Below are 20313 nucleotides of genomic sequence, written 5' to 3'. Positions count from 1 at the left end.
TACGTCTTACAACTTCTGTTTCCTGACTATTTCTCTTCATTCATCTCCTTTCATGGTCCAATATGAGTTTTATTGCTTTAAAATGGATTTTAAGTTGTGCTTTAAAGCGAAGTTGCATCAGAACCTAGAGATGTCTCTTGTGAAAAAAAAAAACGTAAAAGACGTATACATTTGTTTTTGGGACACTGAAACAATTAAAAATAGAACGTATTTATACATTTTTGGGAGCAAATTAGCTAATGGACAATTGGTTGTTTTTTTATTGTTTGCTTGTTTGTTTCGCACACTTTAGCCTAATTTGTGATTCTGCGTTGCTGTGACGGAGTAGCGATGGCGTAGACCCTACGTCGTCAACGAGCATTCGAAGTTCTGTGTCAAGGGAACGCCTTGCTCTGCAATTCACCGCAGAGCCACTAGAGGGGTGTTGCGTTGTGTTTTTGTGGTTTTGAGGGACTCTTGTCAAATTCCTTGAGTTTTCTTCTGGTTAGAAAACAATGGCAACGGAGATGGAACGCTTGAATGTGGATCTTAAGCTCATCAACGTTGAACAACAAATGTTGACCATACAAATTTTGAGGCGTAGGGGATGTAGAAGACGGTTGCTGAGGTGGTCCGTTGGCGGGTAGCTACAAACTGGCATCGAGCAATGTGTCCAGCGTTTTTTTCCGATTTCTTTGTCCTACAACCAGCCAGTGGGAAGCCATAGCAGATTTCTGGCGGCTATGGAACTTCCCAAACTGCGTTGGAAGCCGAGATGGTAAACACGTTATCATAAAAGCACCGAGGCACTCTCAATCAGTGATGACGTACGCTATTAAGTGTGTAAACTGTCTGTTGTCTAAAATTAAACATCAAAACAACTCTTTTGACACCAAACCTGTGTTTTATTCTTCATATATTTGAAGTGTAAAATGTAAGTAAGTCACAGATTCACAGCAAACATATGTACAAAATAAATGATAAATTGCAACAACCAAAAATATGACATAAAGGGATAAAAAGCTGGCAGTTTTTGGATGGCTGGGTCACCGCTTCGTGTGGCCATTCGCTTCTGAACATAAATATACTTGTCTCGGAGGTTCTTCCATTTTTTTTCATGCACTCGCTGACCTCCATCCCTGTATCTCCTTCAACGAACGGCTTGCCATTTGACTATGGTTATAATGCCTTGATGAAACATTGTACAGGTGGTCGTACTTGCGGAAATCTTCGATGATCCTCTCGTCGGCTTGGTCCATTTTTGAGTGTAGCGCAAGAATGTTTGTACATGGCGTTGATTTCGCGCTGAACCGGAAACAACAGTCTGAGTGGACCAATCACAGTCCATTTGCGTCGCGTCACCACGCATTGATGTGACGAGTAGTCAGGATTTTGTGGAGGTGCACATCAGGTTACGGCGGACGGTCTTAAATTGGGTCTGCCTTGACGCCGTAGGTCCGCTGCAGAAGCATAACCACCCTTTAAGGCTAATTTGTGCTTCTGCGTCGCGGTGATGGCGGACCTACGGTGTGAACGCATTCCCGATTTGGAACCTACGCCCTTGCCTGGCGTGCGCCTCCAAAAAATCTGTCAACGCGTCGTGATGTGAACGTCAAAGGACTGTAATTGGTCCGCTCAGAGTTGTTTCCGGTTCAGCGCAACAACACCGCCATTTTCAAATATTCAAACACCTCCGCAATCGTCTTCTGTGTCCCCTACGCCTCAACATTTGCATTAACAACATTTGTTGTTCAATATTGATTGGTTGCAACTCCAAATACGCACGTTGCATCTCTGTTGCCATTGCTGTTTATGAAAACTAAAGGAATTCGACAAGAGTCCCACAAAACCGTAGAAAGACAAAGCCACACCTTCTAGTGACTTGGCGGTGAATTACAGAGCAACGCGTTCCCTTTATGCAGAACTCGACTAAAGGCCGAGTTACACTTCCGCGTCAGACCTGCGCCGTCAAGGAAGACCCGATTTACGACCCTGCGCCGTAGCCTGACACGGTCCTATTGATTTTTCAAACCCAAGCGTCGCGATAACGCGTATGACGTGGCGGAACGGGACTGTGATTGGTTCGCTCAGACTGTTGTTTCCGGTTCAGCGCGAAATCACCGCCATTGTAAAGCATTATATTTCTAGACGCAAAAATGGACCAAGCCGACGGGAGTATCATCGAAGAGCAAGTCTCGTCAAGACATCATAAAGTTTGCCAAATGGCAAGGTCAGCGATTGAATAAAAAAATGGATGGGTGATGGCTGCCAGTCGGGAACCTGGCAGCCACAGTAATAGGGTGGTAGGTGGGTCCCACACTTTTTCTATATGGCGTGGCTCCCGGGGTGTATGCCTCGGCTGCCGGCCGCGGGAGTGGGTTGGGGGGTCGGGTCTCCGATCTTGCATCGCCCCGTGGCAGTTCCTGGGCGTTCTCCTGCCTCTGCCTTCCCCTCTCTTCTCTGGCTGGGCATCCGCCCTGCGCTCCGTCGCGGGTTGCTGGCTGGGCGCCGGTGTATCAGCGGGGTGTCGCCTGCACCGGCGGGGGACCCTGCCTTGCCTGGGGCTTGGTGGGCCGCTGGGGGTCCTGTGGCGTGCCGTGCCGATTGGGGGCTGTGGCTGTGGCTCGTAGCCCGGGTGGGCGGGCGGGGGTGGGTGTAGGCGTGGGGTTGGTGATGCGTCCCCTCCTGCCATCCCTGAAGGCCGGTTGATGGGCGCGCGGGTGGCCCGGGGGACCACCCTGGGTCCCGGGGGGGGGACGGTGGCTCCTTTGCTGGGCGGCGGGAGGAGGGATGGGCTGCACTCATAAGAGATTCACACGATTACTGGGTTCTAGATCACAGAACTGATTTGTGTACACTCTACCCCTTTCAATCACTTAGCTTATAGTCTTATAGACACCCCCACCCCCATTCTCCTCTTTCACTGGCCAATAGGCCCCCAAATGGTGTAAACCGGAAATACATCTCGCTGACGATAGCACCAGCATATTAGTAACTAGTTTAGATGTTCAATGTATTTCTTGTTGTTGTTTGTGTATGTGTTTCTTTTCTTTCTTCTCTTGTATTTCTTTTCTTCTGTCCCCCCATAATCCCTTCCTGTTCGCTGCTTTGTCATAATAAAAAGGTATTTTGAATGATCACAATGGGAGTATGTCAGACTCTCAATGTGAAACATTAAAACTGTTCAGAATCCGGGCACTTAGACTTCCATTCTCTGTGTCAAACAGCTGAACAGGACAGGTTTAAAAAAAAAAAAAAAAAAAAAGAATAAAAAAATGGAAGAACCACTGAGACGTGTGTGTTCGGAGTGGCCACACGAAGCGGTGACCCAGTCGGCCAAAAACTGCCAGCTTTTTATCACTTTATGTCGTATTTTTGGTTGGTGCACTTCATCATTTATTGTGTACATATGTTTGCTGTGAGTCTGTGACTTATTTACGTGTCACACTTCAAGTATATGAAGAATAAAGGACAGGTTTGGTGTCAAAAGAGTTGTTTTGATCTTTAATTTTCAATAACAGACAGTTCACACACGATACATCATCGCTGATTGAGAGTGTCTCGGTGCTTTTTATGATAACGTTAACACCAAGGCTTCCAATGCAGTTTGGCAGTTCCATAGACACCAGAAATCTGCTATGGCTTCCCTCTGGCTGGTTGTAGGACACGGCAAAAAAATCGGGCTGGAGGGCTTTGCAGACCTCGGACAAAACGCTGGCGCAGTGCTCGACGCCAGTTTGAAGCTAGCCGCCACAGCTGGCTGGTTTTCACTTGAGGCTAGAAGAACTCTATGCGGCATCAAAAGTTGGACAGACTGTCTCGAAACAGTCTTCTGCGTCGCCTGCGCCTCAATATTTGTAGGATCAATATTTATTCAATGCTGATGAGCTGAAGATCCAAATTCAAGCGTTCCATGTTGAATTGTTTATTTTTTTTTTCTCTGTTAAATTAGACAAGAGGAAGTCAGCAAGCATGCCCCAAAACCGTACAAACATAAAACAACACCTCTTTAGTGGCTTGGCGGTGAATTACAGAGCAACGCGCCTCCTGGCTGGAGAACCATCGAATGTCGAATGACGCCGTAGTCACTGCGCCGTCACCGCAATGCGGGAGCATAACTCAGGCTTTAGGGTCCACGCTCTGCCTTCAACGGACCGCAGAAACAAAAATCAGCCCTCATTCGGTAACGCCCCTGTGAGGTTTGACAAAATGAGCCCCAGACATCAGTTTCACAAATAGACATGAAATTTTCCAGGACACATACAAGTCATTTGCTACGTTTACATGGAGCCAAATATTCCAATTACAATCGGAATATTTGTTCAAACCGAATAAATGTGTTCCATATAAACACCTCATTCGGAATGAACAGGCCCAAACCGAATGGAATTTCATTCCGATTCACAGGGGTGGAATATTCCTTTTCCCAAATCGATTAGAAGTAAAATTATATCATGTAAACAGGGAAGCGGAATGGTGTCTGGTTGCGTTCTTTCTGCGCATGCTCCGTACTGACGTGGTGACGTCACTTGGTGACGTAAGTAACGTCACTTGCAACATGGCTTCCAAGCACACGCACAGCGCACCCACACAGCTTTTTAAATGAACGGCGTATCATTCTGAAGTTTTGTTTCCACTCGAAAAGTTAAAACAGCAGCTGATCTGACGATCGATCTCCATGTTTTGCAACGTGACGCTTTGTTTTGATTAATCTGCGCATGTCAGACGGCAGTTGTCAAACGTCCTTTCGGAATAAAGGCAGTCACATGTAAACGCTGGATCGGAATAGATGAAGTGACATGTAAACAGCTGATGTGAAATTTCCATTCGGAATGATTTGAATCGGTATGAATAAAAGTCAGCATGTAAACGTGGCTATAGATACTCATGCATGAAAATTGACAGAAAGTTGACCATTTTGAGTTAATCAGACAAATACATTTCAGAAATGTTCCTTGTGAAGTAAGAAAAAAAAAGCTCTAGACATGAAATTTGGTATATTGGACTCTCATGACAAGATGAGAGTCTCACGTACCCATGTCTCAAGTTGAGCAGGAGGATGGATACATTGGTTTTAAGTTATTTTGGGGTAATTCCCCAAGTCGTGTGCACACGAAAATGTAAGGAAAATTGAAAAAAATGTAGCTACTGGCACCAATTTGACTGACAGTCATGGACTTTGGGAGTCTTGTCTATTTGGAGAGGTTGCACAAAAAAACCTCAAGGAACCATACACCAAATTGAACAGGAAGATGTGAATCTGGATGTTTTGGACAGACTCCAGTTTAGGCCTCCCAGCAGTACGGTATTTTAACGAGTTAAAGACCAACTATTAATACTTGTTGGTTGCTGTGTGTTGAGACGAGGAGAAAGCCGCTTTGTGCACGACTATTCTGGAACAATCCGTGTTGGCGAGCGAGCGTGGAGGCGCACCAAGGTCGAGGGCGTGAGTAAGCGCTGTGAGCGCCGCACGGGAGGCCCGCATCGGGACGGGATCCAAAATCCAAAGCGTGGGGGGTCCGTAGCCACGGAGTCGCCTCTTAGGTCATTTTTCCTCCGTGGCCGCTTTTCTTCGGCGCCACAGGGCTCCTGTAATTGATTTCTTTAATTTGCTTGAAGAGAAGCTGTTGTCAGAGACGCGGGCGTCCACTTTTAATTAAACGGCGGGTCTTTAGGTGTGATATGAAATTCGTTTGGCTCCTCTGATCTTGTCCTCCTCTGACAATTCATTAACATTTCTCCTTTTTCTACCTTTTTTTGCGCTTGCCACAAAGCTTCACAAAGAGTCTCGGCGCTGACATTTTGCTTCCTGCGCCGTACTCTGGTGTCTTTAAGAATATTTAAAGCGCAGATTAAGAGCACAGGCTGCTTCACTTGAGATAATAGCTCGCCTGTAGAGCTTTAGTCAGCGGCACAATGACAAACAACAAGCTTTTTTTTTTTGCCTCTTTGCTAGCACACTTGCTTCTTACTTGGGCTTCAGGAAACTGCCGGTCTGAGACGACACCTGCCCACTGAAAAGCAAGGCGATTGAATCAAAGTCATTTGTTTTGTCGTCGACTGTCATTGGAAAATCATGTTGAGGAATGGTAACATGTCAGTCTCAGGCAGGACAGCACGTCAAAGTCGACATTTCTCAAGTAATCCTTACTCCTCCCGATAAGCTTTACTTCAATAGGCACCTTTTTGAAACCCCCAACTTTCAGTTTTTGCTGGAGTATGTGTCTGTATGAACCAAGTGCATGTGATGTTGTGGATGCTTAGATGTTGCCTAGTATTAATAAAAGCAGGGCAGCGGACACGTGGCCCTAATAATATCCACCCGCCTCCTCATCAAGCTGACTCACTCTCCTCCTCCTCTTCCTCCCCCTCCTTCGACACCTTCTTCTACTGGTCCACGTCAACGTCATCTACCGCCTCCTGCTTTGTGCCCTCCACTCCTCTGGCCTCCTCCTGCTTTCTTCTGCCTACTCCCAAATCCTCCTTTCTTCTGATGCCTCCACCTAGATTTCTTCGGCCAGCTTCTCGCTGCCACATCTTTACTCTTTCCTTCTTCCGGCTTTCTCCTTCAACCTCCTCTTGTCTCTTCCTTTCTTCTCATACCCCTGTCCGTTTTCTTCTGCGTTCTTCTTCCCCCTTGTATCTCTTCTTGCTGTCTTCTCCTAGCCTCGCTCTGCCTTCTACTATCTACTATCTTAAGATGAAGAGGAAGATAAGAGGTTTTCCGCCTGCGGGGGGCGCTGCAGTTCAACTTGATACACACAAAAAAGCGCTTGGTGGGAAGGGAATAACTCCTAGTGGAGCCTGAAGGATGAATAGGAATGTTCGGGCATGTCAACTGGTTGTGAAAGTTCCATGTCCGGAACATTCGGACATAGCAAGCATTTAAATGTGAATTTCCACGTGAATGCACTCATCTGAAACATCACCCCCTCCAACTCCCCGGGGTTAGCGTGAGGGATAATTGCGCCGAAGTGAAAAGAGAGCCGGGACGCACGGCTTCCCTCTCCATGGAAACACCCTCACCGGCCGCCTTTGTCGGGAAATTAAGCGCCGAGTGATAACGGGCCTTGAATGAGTAACAAATAACGAGGGAAGGGGGGATTGAGGGGGAGGTGGGCTGCTATTTACCTCATTTGCAGCCATTACACTAAATGGAGTGTGGAGGAGGCTCATTTGGGTTGGCGGCCGGCGTGTGCGGGTTAATGAGCTGCCGGCTAAGCAACACCAAGAAGGACTGATTGCTGCCTTGCTCACAGGCAGGTGGGACCTCTCCCTATTAATATTGTAGCCACTCCTTCACAAATATCCACAACTGAAGGACTCGTAGATCAACACAACCAAGAAGAGAAAGAAGAACAAAACAAAGATAGAAGCAGTGGTGTTACCAGGATGCCAGGTGTGGGTGGGCATTAGTCTTACCTGGGGGGGCAAAAAAAAAAAAAGAAAAGCTACACAGCTCAAGTAGGTCGAAATCCAGAGTGGGGCTACTGCACCTTAATTAAAACATGTTTTGTTTTCTCCTTGAGATAACTGTTGTTGTGATTTGGTCTAAACAAATAAAAAGTTTATTTTATTTTATTTGACTTAGAAACACATCCATAACTGAACAGTATGGACATGCAGGAGACAATGTTTTTTTTAGGTAACCTATTGTGGGTCCTCGGTTTTATTATTATTATTATTATAGTTATTCTTTTAGCTCAATTTGACCCCCTTAGAATGCTTCAAAATGCACCAAAATCGGCAAGCAGGTCAAGACAGGTGCAATCTTTGATACCGTGTAAAGACAAATTCCAAATACACTAGGTAGCGCCCCCTAGCAGTCATTCTATGTCCCGACGACGCTTTGAGCCCTACTTTGACCCCCTCAGAGTGATTTAAAACTCACCAAACTCAACAGCCAGGTGAACACTGGTGAAAACTTTGATAAAATGTAAAAAAAAAAAAAAAAAAAAAAAAAAAAAAAAAATCAAAATATGCGTAAACACCCTCTAGGAACAAAACCAACATTTCATTTTATTTATTTATTTTTTTATAATGTGAATGAGGAGGTAATAACGCAAAGGTTAAAACTTAGAACACATCAGTACTATATGAATGGGATACCATACGCCAGGGGTGGGCAAACCGGTCCTCAAGGGCCGCAGTGGGTCCTGGTCTTTGCTCCAACTGATCCAGAAAGGACAGTTTAACCAATGAGGTTTCTGCTGGAACAAGAAGCACCTGACTGCGATCAACTGATTGTGCTCGCAAGACACCAGATTGGTAAAAAGGTTTCCACTTGATGGGTTGGAACAGAAACCCGCACCCACTGAGGCGCCTTGTGGAATAGTTTGCCCACCCTTGCCATACGCGGTGCCCAGACTGCCGTTAGTACTACATCCAGTTTTCTCTGGGTGGACAGAGTGTCTCATGATTTATACTTACTCACTGTGAGACTTGAGCCTGTTTTGATGTACACAAAGCCGATATCCTGGCAGGAATCGTCTTCAACAGCTCACAGTCTGTTTTTCTATTTTTATAGCGGTTAGGCTTGAAATTGATTATTGATTATCAGACAGGGGGACTTTAGCAATGTCTTTCACCGCATCAAGGCCGAGCATCTCGCTTGACAATGGCTTTGCAGGCAGGCAGTATTAATGTCTCTGCCACTGTGTGGGACTTTTTGGATTTAGCAACAAGGTAATTGGCTTTGAGGGCTTTCTCATTTACCTTTGGAGATTTTCTATAAAAAGTTGCCTGTTTCTCCGTGTTTTCACGAAGGCGAACAAAACAGTCCATTGTCTTGTTTTGAAGCGACTGGTGTTTCGTTTGGAGATGACATTTAAGCTTGCTTGGCACCATGGAGCTGTTGGATAGCGTTCAAGAACTGCTCAGATTTCTAGCCATCAGCCACCTAGCTGTCCTCGACAATGTGTTGGAATAAAACACAGGGGGAGGATTGACGGCCATCACATATGGATAAAATGGAAAGGACACTTTCGTGTATATCGACACTTGACGAGTCTAATCCAATGATGTACAGTAGACGTGCTGGGGTCTACATTGTAGCGGACAGCAAGGTGGCTTATGGCTAGAAATCCAAGCAGTTCTTGAACGCGACACGAGCAATACCTCACTCATCTGCACACGACCGAAAACTTTCTACCTACTCCTTTCTTCCTACTTTAACTCCGCTCGACGACGTAACACCAGTTGAAAAACACTGTTCTAATCCACATAAGACATCCACAGTGGGGCAAATAAGTATTTAGTCAACAACTAATTGTGCAAGTTCTCCCACTTGAAAATATTAGATAGGCCTGTAATTGTCAACATGTGTAAACCTCAACCATGAGAGACAGAATGTAGAAAGAAACCCAGAAAATAGCATTGTTTGATTTTTAAAGAATTTATTTGCAAATCATGGTGAAAAATAAGTATTTGGTCAATACCAAAAGTTCATCTCAATACTTTGTTATATACCCTTCGTTGGCAATAACAGAGGTCAAATGTTTTCTCTAACTCTTCACAAGCTTTTCACACACTGTTGCTGGTATTTTGGCCCATTCCTCCATGTAGATCTCCTCTAGAACAGTGATGTTTTGGGCTGTCGTTGGGCAACACGGACTTCTAACTCCCTCCTCACCCCGTGGCGTCAAAATGATAACAAGAACAGTGAGCAAAAATCCCAGAACCACACGGGGGGACCTGGTGAATGACCTACAGAGAGCTGGGACCACAGTAACAAAGGCTACTATCAGTAACACAATGTGCCGCTAGAGACTTAAATCCTGCACCGCCCGACGTGTCCCCCTGCTGAAGAAAGTACACGTCCAGGCCTGTCTGCGGTTCGCTAGAGAGCATTTGGATGATCCAGAAGATGACTGGGAGAATGTGTTATGGTCAGATGAAACCAAAATATAACTTTTTGGGAGAAACACAGGTTCTCGTGTTTGGAGGAGACAGAATACTGAATTGCACCATACCCACTGTGAAGCATGGGGGTGGAAACATCATGCTTTGGGGCTGTTTTTCTGCAAAGGGACCTGGACGACTGATCTGTGTAAAGGAAAGAATGAATGGGGCCATATATCGAGAGATTTTGAGTGAAAATCTCCTTCCATCAGCAAGGGCATTGAAGATGTGACGTGGCTGGGTCTTTCAGCATGACAATGATCCCAAACACACAGGCAGGGCAACAAAGAAGTGGCTTCGTAAGAAGCATTTAAAGGTTCTGGAGTGGACTAGCCAGTGTCCAGATCTCAACTCCATAGAAAATCTGTGGAGGGAGTTGAAAGTCCGCGTTGCCCAACGACAGCCTAAAAAAATCACTGCTCTAGAGGAGATCTGCATGGAGGAATGGGCCAAAATACCAGCAACAGTGTGTGAAAAGCTTGTGAAGAGTTAGAGAAAACGCTTGGCCTCCGTTATTGCCAACAAAGGGTACATAACAAAGTATTGAGATGAACTTTTGGTATTGACCAAATACTTATTTTACACCATGATTTGCAAATAAACTCTTTAAAAATCAAATAATGTGATTTTCTGTTTTTTTTTTTTTTTTTTTCGACATTCTGTCTCTCATGGTTGAGGTTTACCCATGTTGACAATTACAGGCCTCTCTAATATTTTCAAGTGGGAGGACTTGCACAATTAGTGGTTGACTAAATACTTATTTGCCCAACTGTATGTCCACTTTGAGCACAGTTGAATCCATGTTGGAATCTTTGAGAACTTTTTGATATGACTCTAGTCCCCATCTGGAGCATTGGGGTACACCCTTTTCCCCTTTTGAGAAGATTTTAATCCATTTAAGAACATTCTTGCTCAGCTTGATGGCACTTTATTCCACTCCTGGAGTGTTCCTGTCCCTGAAAGGTGTCTCTTTGCTGAGAAGAGGACTTCAGCAATCAAATGGGCCCGACCTGAGCCCAAAAGCAATCGTGTACGTGACTCTAATCCCGACTTAAAGTGGGCCGCGGCAAGCGCACTAAGCCGGTGATTTAATGCTTAGACGTGGTTCCGCCGTTTGTGGCGGCTTCATGTGTTTCAGCTGCCGTTTTGCTGACGGCCCCCCGACAGGCCGTTGTGCCGTGTTTATGCTAATGCGGATGTCCCGGGCCATGGCTAATTCTGAGCTATTGCGATATGTATGTCACACGCTCATCACCGTTCGTGCAGCATCATGCTGTAGCCAGCGAAGCGGTGGGTGGTAGGGTTGAGAACCGCGGGAGGAGGGCTGGAGAGCATCTTGTGTTCTCAAAATGGACTAATTATGGGCACGAGATAATGGGAAGATGAGAAATTATTTTTATTTGATACTTGAACTTGAGTTTTATGTGTTTTAAAAAATGTGCTGTAATTTCCAGCGGATAATCCGCATTTATATATCACAGTCACCTAAAAAATTGCCCCTCAAAAATGGGTTAAAATAGAAATAAAAAAATGAATATACCTTTACTTAACACTAATTATCAGTTTGATTTTGAAAGAACACCAATATCTGATATTTTACATTGTTACACTTAATTTGAATACTACTAGTGGGTTCTTGTCCCTTTTTGTGCCTCCTACATTTTGTCTCTCTTTGATTTTTGCCGGATGCACGAAGGAGGCGTCGATATTGCGAGGTCCTCTTGGGTCCATGAACCCCCTGGCGCGGCCTTTCATTCTAATCTGACGCTGATGATATTTGTCCAGGACGACCTCTGCTTGCACAGCGTAATTACCTCATGCCTCTCTATTGGCGTGCTGATCGGAAATCGATGCGCCATAAGAAGGCCCTGTCAATGCTTGTTATTAAGCACGGCGACCTGGCTCATTATTGCGGAATGACGCCAAATTGGCCGAACGCAGATGTTTGGGTGTCGTCAGTGGGACCCTTTGCTTTGGTTTGGAAGACGTCCTGGTGAGTGCCTTATTAACGCTTAAGTTCTCTCCCAGCTGCAAATTAGGGAAACACTTTTTCTGTAGTTCACAACAACAACAGAGTTGACCAGGATGTTTGGAAACAAGTTAGAATGTTCACAATTTTTTTATATACAGTGGGGCAAATAGGTTTTTAGTCAACCACTAATTGTGCAAGTTCTCCCTCTTGAAAATATTAGAGAGGCCTGTAATTGTCAACGTGGATAAACCTCAAACATGAGCGACAGAATGTGGAAAAAAAACAGAAAATCACATTGTTTGGATTTTTAAAGAATTTATTTGCAAATCATGGTGGGAAATAAGTATTTGGTCAATACCAAAAGTTCATCTCAGTACTTTGTTATGTAGCCTTTGTTGGCAATAACGGAGGCCAATCGTTTTCTGTAACTCTTCACAAGCTTTTGACACACTGTTGATGGTATTTTGCCCCTTTCATCCATGCAAATCTCCTCTAGAGCAATGATGTTTTGGGGCTGTCTTTGGGCAACACGGACTTTCAACTCCCTCCACAGATTTTCTATGGGGTTGAAATCTGGAGACTAACTAGGCCACTACAGGACCTGTAAATGCTTCTTACGAAGCCACTCCTTTGTTGCCCTGGCTGTGTGTTTTTGGATCATTGTCATGCTGAAAGACCCAACCGCGTCTCATCTTTAATGCCTTTGCTGATGGAAGGAGATTTTCACTCAAAATCTCTCGATACATGGCCCCATTCATTCTTTCCTTTACACGGATCAGTCGTCCTGGTCCCTGTGCAGAAAAACAGCCCCAAAAGCATGATGTTTCCACCCCCGTGCTTCACAGTGGGTATAGTGCTCATCGGATACAATTCAGTACTCTTTCTCCTCCAAACACGAGAACCTGTGTTTCTACCAAAAAGTTCTATTTTGGTTTCATCTGACAATAACTCATTCTCCCAGTCCCCCTGAGTAAATGCATTCATCAAATCAATGAATGGATGTGCCAGAATTTTCTCCAGTTAAATGTGGAGAAGACAGAGGTGATCATTTTTGGGCCAAAAAAGGAAAGGTCAAAGATAAGCAGCCAACTTAGCACAATGTCACTTACAGCTACAAATCAAGTCAGAAACCTTGGCGTAATTATTGACTCAGACCTAAAATTTGATAGCCATCTAAAGTCCGTCACTAAATCCGCTTATTACCACCTAAAAAATATAACCAGAATTAAGGGGCTTCTGACTCAACAAGACATGGAAAAACTTATGCATGCATTCATTTTCAGCAGATTGGACTATTGCAACGGTATATTTACAGGTCTTGATAAAAAATCAGTCAGGAAGCTGCAGCTAGTACAGAATGCTGCAGCCAGAGTCCTCACAAATACAAGGAAGCTGGACCACATTACACCGGTTTTGAAATCGCTACACTGGCTTCCAGTGAGTCAAAGGATAGACTATAAAATTCTACTGCTCGTCTACAAAACACTTAATGGCCTTGGACCAAAATACATGCTTGACTTGTTAGATTCCTATGAGACATCTAGACCCCTAAGGTCGTCTGGAACCGGTCTTCTGCATGTTCCAAGAACAAGAACCAAGCAGGGTGAGGCAGCATTTAGTTATTATGCTCCTCACCTCTGGAACAAGTTACCCGAACGTCTGAAGTATGCTCAAACTGTTAGCTCTTTTAAATCAGGGCTAAAAACGCTTTTGTTTAGCACTGCATATCCATAACTGTCTATATATTTCAATCTACTTGCTTTCTATTCCTCTTGTGCTTATCTCCATTGCTGATTTCAATTATTATTATTAGTAGTAGTTTTTGTTTTATTTTTGTTTTATTTTTATTTTTGTTTTATTTGTATTTATTTATTTTTATTCTGCGATTAAATGCGATCTTTTGTCTTGGTTTTTACGTTGTGTTGATTTAAATGTGATTTTTATGATCGTCATGTGATGTAAAGCACTTTGAATTGCCTTGTGTTGAATTGTGCTATATAAATAAATTTGCCTTGCCTTGCCTTCTGGATCATCCAAATGCTCTCTAGCGAACCGCAGACGGGCCTGGACCGTGTACTGGCTTCAGCAGGGAGACACGTCTGGCAGTGCAGGATTTGAGTCCCTGGGGGCGCATTGTGTTACTGATAGTAGCCTTTGTTACTGTGGTCCCAGCTCTCTGTAGGTTATTCACTAGGGGTCCCCGTGTGGTTCTAGGATTTTCTCTTTGGTCTTGGCCTTAGTGGAGTTTGGAGTGTGACTGACTGAGTTTGTGGACAGGTGTCTTTTATACCGGTAATGAGTTAAAACAGGTGCCATTAATACAGGTAACGACTGGAACCTCGTTAGACCTCGTTAGAAGAAGTTAGACCTCTTTGACAGCCAGAAATTCTGCTTGTTTGTATGTGACCAAATACTTATTTTCCACTCTAATTGGGAAATAAATTCTTTAAAAATCAAACAATGTGATTTTCTGTTTTTTTTTTCCACATTCTGTCTCTCATGGTTAGACATGTGCCGGTTACCGGTTTCACGATTTACCGTGGTGTGAAAACGTCACGGTTTCAAAACCACAAAAATTTTCCGTCATACCTTAGTACGGTATTCGCTATTTTTCATGTGCCAAAATGCAGCCGAAGTGGCTTGGTGCGGCACCGCTCACCCCTTCCCGCTTGTTGCCGTGAGTGTCACTAAACAGCCAGCAAACCCAAAAACAAATCCTCCAAACACAAGGCGTACTTTTCTTCAATTTATTGAGCTCTCAAGTCGTGGTGAAATATACAAATAAATACATTTAAAACGCTGTACAATTGTATTTTTCCACGTGTGATTAGGTTCAACAGGATAGCAGTAGCTCCATTAAAAAGTTCGCCAAAAACAAAACACACATTTTCCTTTCAAATTCAATATACAAACTAACTAAAACTTACAAAGACGAATGTTAGCCTAGGCTAAACTGTGAGAGCAGCTTCTTTTATGTCTCACAGCCGCTGAGTGAGAGAAAAGCTTGAATGCAGGGGGGAAAGAAAAAGAATCGCGTCAAAGATAGCTAATTGAGAGAGGATGTCTCACTCCTCACTTTTTTTTTTTTTTTTTTTTTAGATGAAACCTTTCCTCAACAATATTTACATTTTAACTAATTTATAAAACTAACTTATACATTTTTAACTAACTTATTAACTTATGAATTCTTTGTTCTTTTTAACACAAAGGCATGGCATCATGTAGACTAGAGTTGACACAGTGGCTGAAAATGGCGAAACTTCACTTGAGCATCCCCCCTCAAAAATAGTCATACAGTATATATTTTTAATTTTATTTAGAAGTGTTTTTACTTTTTATAGCAATTATTTTGTTCTTACCCTAATATTGAGCAACTTGAGCTGTGGCTGTGGGTATAGTCTAGGTTCTATTTAATTTAATTTTATATCATATTTGTTATTTTTTGTTAATTTATTTATTTTCACATTATATTCATGTTCCAATTTGCAAATATGTTTTGAAAAAATCCTGTTCAATTGATTTTTTTTTTTTTTTTTTAAACCCATACATCTCAAAATTTTGGAGCTATAATTGCAATACCGTGATACCGTGAAACCGCGGTATTTTTGCTCACGGTTATCGTACCGTGAAAATCTCATACCGGCACATGCCTACTCATGGTTGAGGTTTACCCATGTTGACGATTACAGGCCTCTCTAATCTTTCCAAGTAAGAGAACTAGCACAATTGGTGGTTGACTAAATACTTATTCGCCCCACTTTATACAAGAGGGACCAAAATTACCTCCGAGTTGATTAGACCTGTCCGTTCTAGAACTTGAAAAATGGTCTTATGGGCACCAGAATGGCCACCCTGGCTTAATTTACATGGGCAACTTTTCTTTAATTTGATCAGGGTTTGGATTAAAATTACGATCGGATGCAATTTTTTCATGGACACTAAAAATATTGATCCGATTAAGACTTGGACTAGGGCTTGATCAGGTTAGAACATTCCAAATAGGATGTGTACATGAAGCATTTTTATTCTAATCAGGCTTTTTATCTGAGAAAATAAGTCCATGTAAATGTAAATGTAACCAATATTCCCCAAATTGATTTATTTTTCTTAGTTGTACTAGAATTCTGCTAAAATGAACCAACACTACCTCCAAATTAAAACAGACAAGAACTTGTTAAAGTGATCCCTGTGGTACCAGAATGACTTTGAAGTGGATTATATTGTTCTTTAGACTACAATGTTCCCAAAGTGGAATTTATTTGTCTAAAAATGGACTCAAATGCTGCTAGAAATGGACCAAAATGACCTCCAAGTAGACTAGAATCTTATACAGTAATACCTTGTAAAGAATGTTCTTAAGTGTACTACAACATGCTCCTTTTCAACAAGGGTCGGCAGTTTAAAGGCTAGAGGTCCTTGAAGGCATTGCAATCGCTCCGTCTCGGCCGGACGACGCTTTCCATTTTATAGATTGGACGCCGAGTCTTTTATGAGCTCCACTGAAGCCAATAACGCCAGCGCCAGCTTTTTATGTGAATGCCATACTCCATCAAGGACGGAGAAAGATCGGAAAGTCTTGTTGGGAAAACAGGCTGACAAAACCTCTCGGCAGTTGAAACCTGACTTTCAAAGCCAAACCTGCACTAAAGCCCTAATTTCAAACCATGTCCCAGGTTTAAAAGATAATTTTATTATCTTTTATAGATATTTTATTTTGAAAACCTTCATTGAAACCCCTAATCCAGGCTTGAAAGTAGGGCTAAATGATATTGGAAAAAACTGACATTGCGACTTTTTGGGGGTTTGCGATATTATTGCAATATTAAAAGAATTTTCACCAGATGACTTGAATAGCTCTGTTTGGAAAGACTTTGGTTGACTCACCATGACCACATTGTATTCATTACAGATGTCCCGATCTGATCATGTGATCGAAAATCAGGCTAATCGTCCCATTTTTCAGAGGATCGGAACCGAGTGATGAAGTTTGTCTTTTAGGTTTTTCTGCTTCATACAGCCTTTCACCCTCCCTCCTGCTAAGCAGTGTGACCAAACTGTTTTTCTTGGTCACCAGTGCAGCTGGCGTTTGATACTTTAACGATGATTGGCAGGTTTGTAGCTTTGATCTGGCCAGAATCGTTATCGTTAAGCTTGATACACTGTCTGACGTTTGCTGTGGCAACTCATTCATTGTGTCAGTGAGATGCTGTTCTCGGCAGCGTGAGAGACAAAGCAAAATAAACAACAACTTTTTTTTCAGTATTGGATCGGGACTCGGTAGCGGCAGATTGTCAGAATTAAGTGACTCGGACTCGGGTGGAAAAATATGCGATCGGGACATCTCTAGTATTCATATATTCAAAGTCCCACACAAATAAATGACACAAATGAAAAACAAAACTTGTGATTTTAATTCCAGTCCAACGCGTATTCGTGCGTTACGGTGAATTTGTTTCATTGGATTCAAATTCCTCTTTTAATCATGAAATCACTCATTATTTTTTAAAACGTATCCTCATATGTTCCATGAAGGAAGCGTCTCGCGGAAATGTTTAATTTAGCAAATAAATACGATTGAAATGTCTCCGTGAAGGTCGAAAAAAATTAATTACTGTGAATAAATAGGTGAATATTTTCATGTTTTGTCAAGCGAGCGAGCGCCGAGTGGGATCAGTCAAGGTTAGCGTTTTGCATTCTGGCTTCTCTCATTTTGCATCCAAGAGTTTGTCCAAGTAAACTTGTACAAAGTTGAGCTGCTGTCAGTAATGATCTCGCCGGCGTGACCTGGTTTTTGTTGGACTTTTGAACTTTGGCCGCAGCCAAAGTTGGAAATAGTGGAACTGTAACAACTGCACCTTTTTTTTTGCCCCGATGCTTCTGTTTGGATCTAAAACAGTTAGGGATGTACCTTTTTCCTGTGAGGGCCACATAACTTTTCCCTTCTCTGATGAGGGTCCGGTGTCAGTTTCTAACAGAAAAAGTGTGACGATTGCAGAAGTGCCTAAATGTAAAAATTTATTGGTTTTCAGAAAGCCACAATCAAATAATCATTTCTGGATTCTTCACGGAACAAAAGTAAATAAAATGATAATACAATATAATACAATATAATATAATATAGTAATAACACTATTAATTAAATAGATAATAACCAAATAACCCTCTCTGGGTTCTTCACAGAAAAAAATCAGGAAATAAATAACACTATTGGGGGGAAAAAAAAAAAAAATGCTCTCTGGTATTGTTCAGGGGGCCGGACCAAATGTGGAGGCGGGCCGTAGTTTGGGGACCCCTGCTTTACACAGAACTCCAAAATTGGGCCAGACAAAAGTATTGGCACCCTTTGAAAAATCATGCGCTGCATCTCTAATTTGTGTAATTAACAGCACCTGTTACTTACCTGTGGCACATAACAGCATCTAAAGAATACTTTATTTGTATATTGTTCGCTTGATTAAACTCCAAACTACTCACGCATGGGCTCAAATGCATTCTAATCAATGTGACACGGGACATCAATGAAAAGCAACTTCAGAACGAGCGTGGAACAGCAATGAAGGAAATTTGTTTAGGTTGTCATGGTTGGTCATGTTGGTTGTGAGCCAGTAGTGTTGGCGAGACAGCGTCAGACATGGTTTTGCTTCTCGTTGAAAGGTTCTTCACACTATTCGATGGTAAACTTTTGGTCTTCAAAACTGAAAACCGATGCATTTTTAGCTATTTTCGTCTGATAGTTTTTGGCGCTGAATTTTCGGTCACATCTCTAGAAATAATCCATTTACACTTACTGTAGGTTTCCCAATAACCTTTGAAAAAACATTTTCACATCTGTATTCCTTTGTCCAGATTTTTTTATTTCTTAATGCCATCTTTAATGGTTTTACACAATCTTTATGTCGATATATAGCTCTTAAATGTCTTTAAGAACTTCCCAAAAAGGTCGTGAAAGTCCTAAAGAATAATCCTTAATAATGTCTCAGTCTTTAATTGCTCGTATAACGTCCTAAAATGGATTAAAAGTTCTTAAAGGGATCCACGGATAGAAAGGCTTGTAGTTCTTAAAAGATAAACGTCATTATGAGTTATAATAATATGACATTGAAACCCCTCTTGATGTTTTCGTTTTTATACAATTTGTAAAATTAGTTTAACTCGTAGGTCGCCATTGTTGTTGACGTCGCTGGGCGGTTACGCTGCCGGGCTTCCAGAGTATGACTCTAGCGACATAAACATCTGTTCAACCTTTCAATTTGAACCTGAGAGGAACATGAATGATCATGACAGCACTGTCGATATTTCACAAAACGAGCAGCAAAAGCAAAATCAACAGGAAAGACGGGATGAGACTAGACGTGAGTAGGGGAAAAAAACGGTGTTTTGCCAAAATGCGCAACACCGGTGAAACGTCCAACAAGAGGCGAATTTGACAGGCAAAGTACCACCGTACGCTTTCAGCTTGTTTTGTTTGGAAGCATACAGACAGAACATACTAATGATGCCTTAAGAAAATACTTAAACGTAGTAATATCAAATAAGGGCGGTTTAAATATTCTACGTGACTAATGTGCTCAACAGATCAACAATCTGCTTTAAAGCTACCACAATAAAACACAATACTTAAAGGTATGAGAGGGAAACACATGCAAAAAGTATTTTGAGGCAATGAAAAGGTAATAAAAGACGAAATAACAAACACTGATAGTATGTACTCGCCGCTTTTAACCGATGTGCACATGTATTGGACGTCTCGCTGCGTAAAAAGAAATTGCATAACACTGGTAGTGTTCGTCTAGTGACAGTGACAAACTACATCATCACCCTGAGCATCCATTCCACGCAGAAAACATTACGCCGTCCGTAGGTCAAAACGTACTAAATATTATAGATTTTTAAATCAATGGCAATATTTCATGTTTCTGATAACCCATTTTAGTGAAAGAGAACAATTGTGGCTCATTAGAGTCCGAGATTCCCTTTAACAGTGCTCTTTAAATGTTTTTTTTTTTTTTTTTTTAATATCGTAAAATGTCAAGATTCTTAACTAGCCTTTGTAACGGCCCCCTAAAAGCTCCTAAAATGAATAATGCCCTAAAATGTGGTAACAGGTCCGAAACACCCTAAACTTATTGACTGCTTTTGCCGACAAAGGACAAACAGCAAAGATTTTCCGGGGACTGGGCCCCCTGGAGGTCAATATTAGCATGGGGAAGAGTGGCGGTCTAATTCGGCTCAAGTGGAGGCGCCAAACGTGGAGATGAAGCCCAATGTCCAAAGGCAAACGTCTCCTGCGGCGCTTTGGCTCCAAACGCTCTTTTCAACATTTTTCCAAGCTCTGCCGGGAATTTTAATTCTTCCGCAAACGTGCGTGACTTTCAACCAAATCATCATTAGCGGCGACGATGGATGACATTGTGGGAGGAAAAAACGGGGCCCTTACTTCGTAAATGTAACGCGAGCTCAAG

This window comes from Corythoichthys intestinalis, chromosome 16 (genome assembly GCF_030265065.1).
Source record: "Corythoichthys intestinalis isolate RoL2023-P3 chromosome 16, ASM3026506v1, whole genome shotgun sequence".
Taxonomy (NCBI): Eukaryota; Metazoa; Chordata; class Actinopteri; order Syngnathiformes; family Syngnathidae; genus Corythoichthys; species Corythoichthys intestinalis.
Note: the sequence above shows the minus strand (reverse complement) of the source record.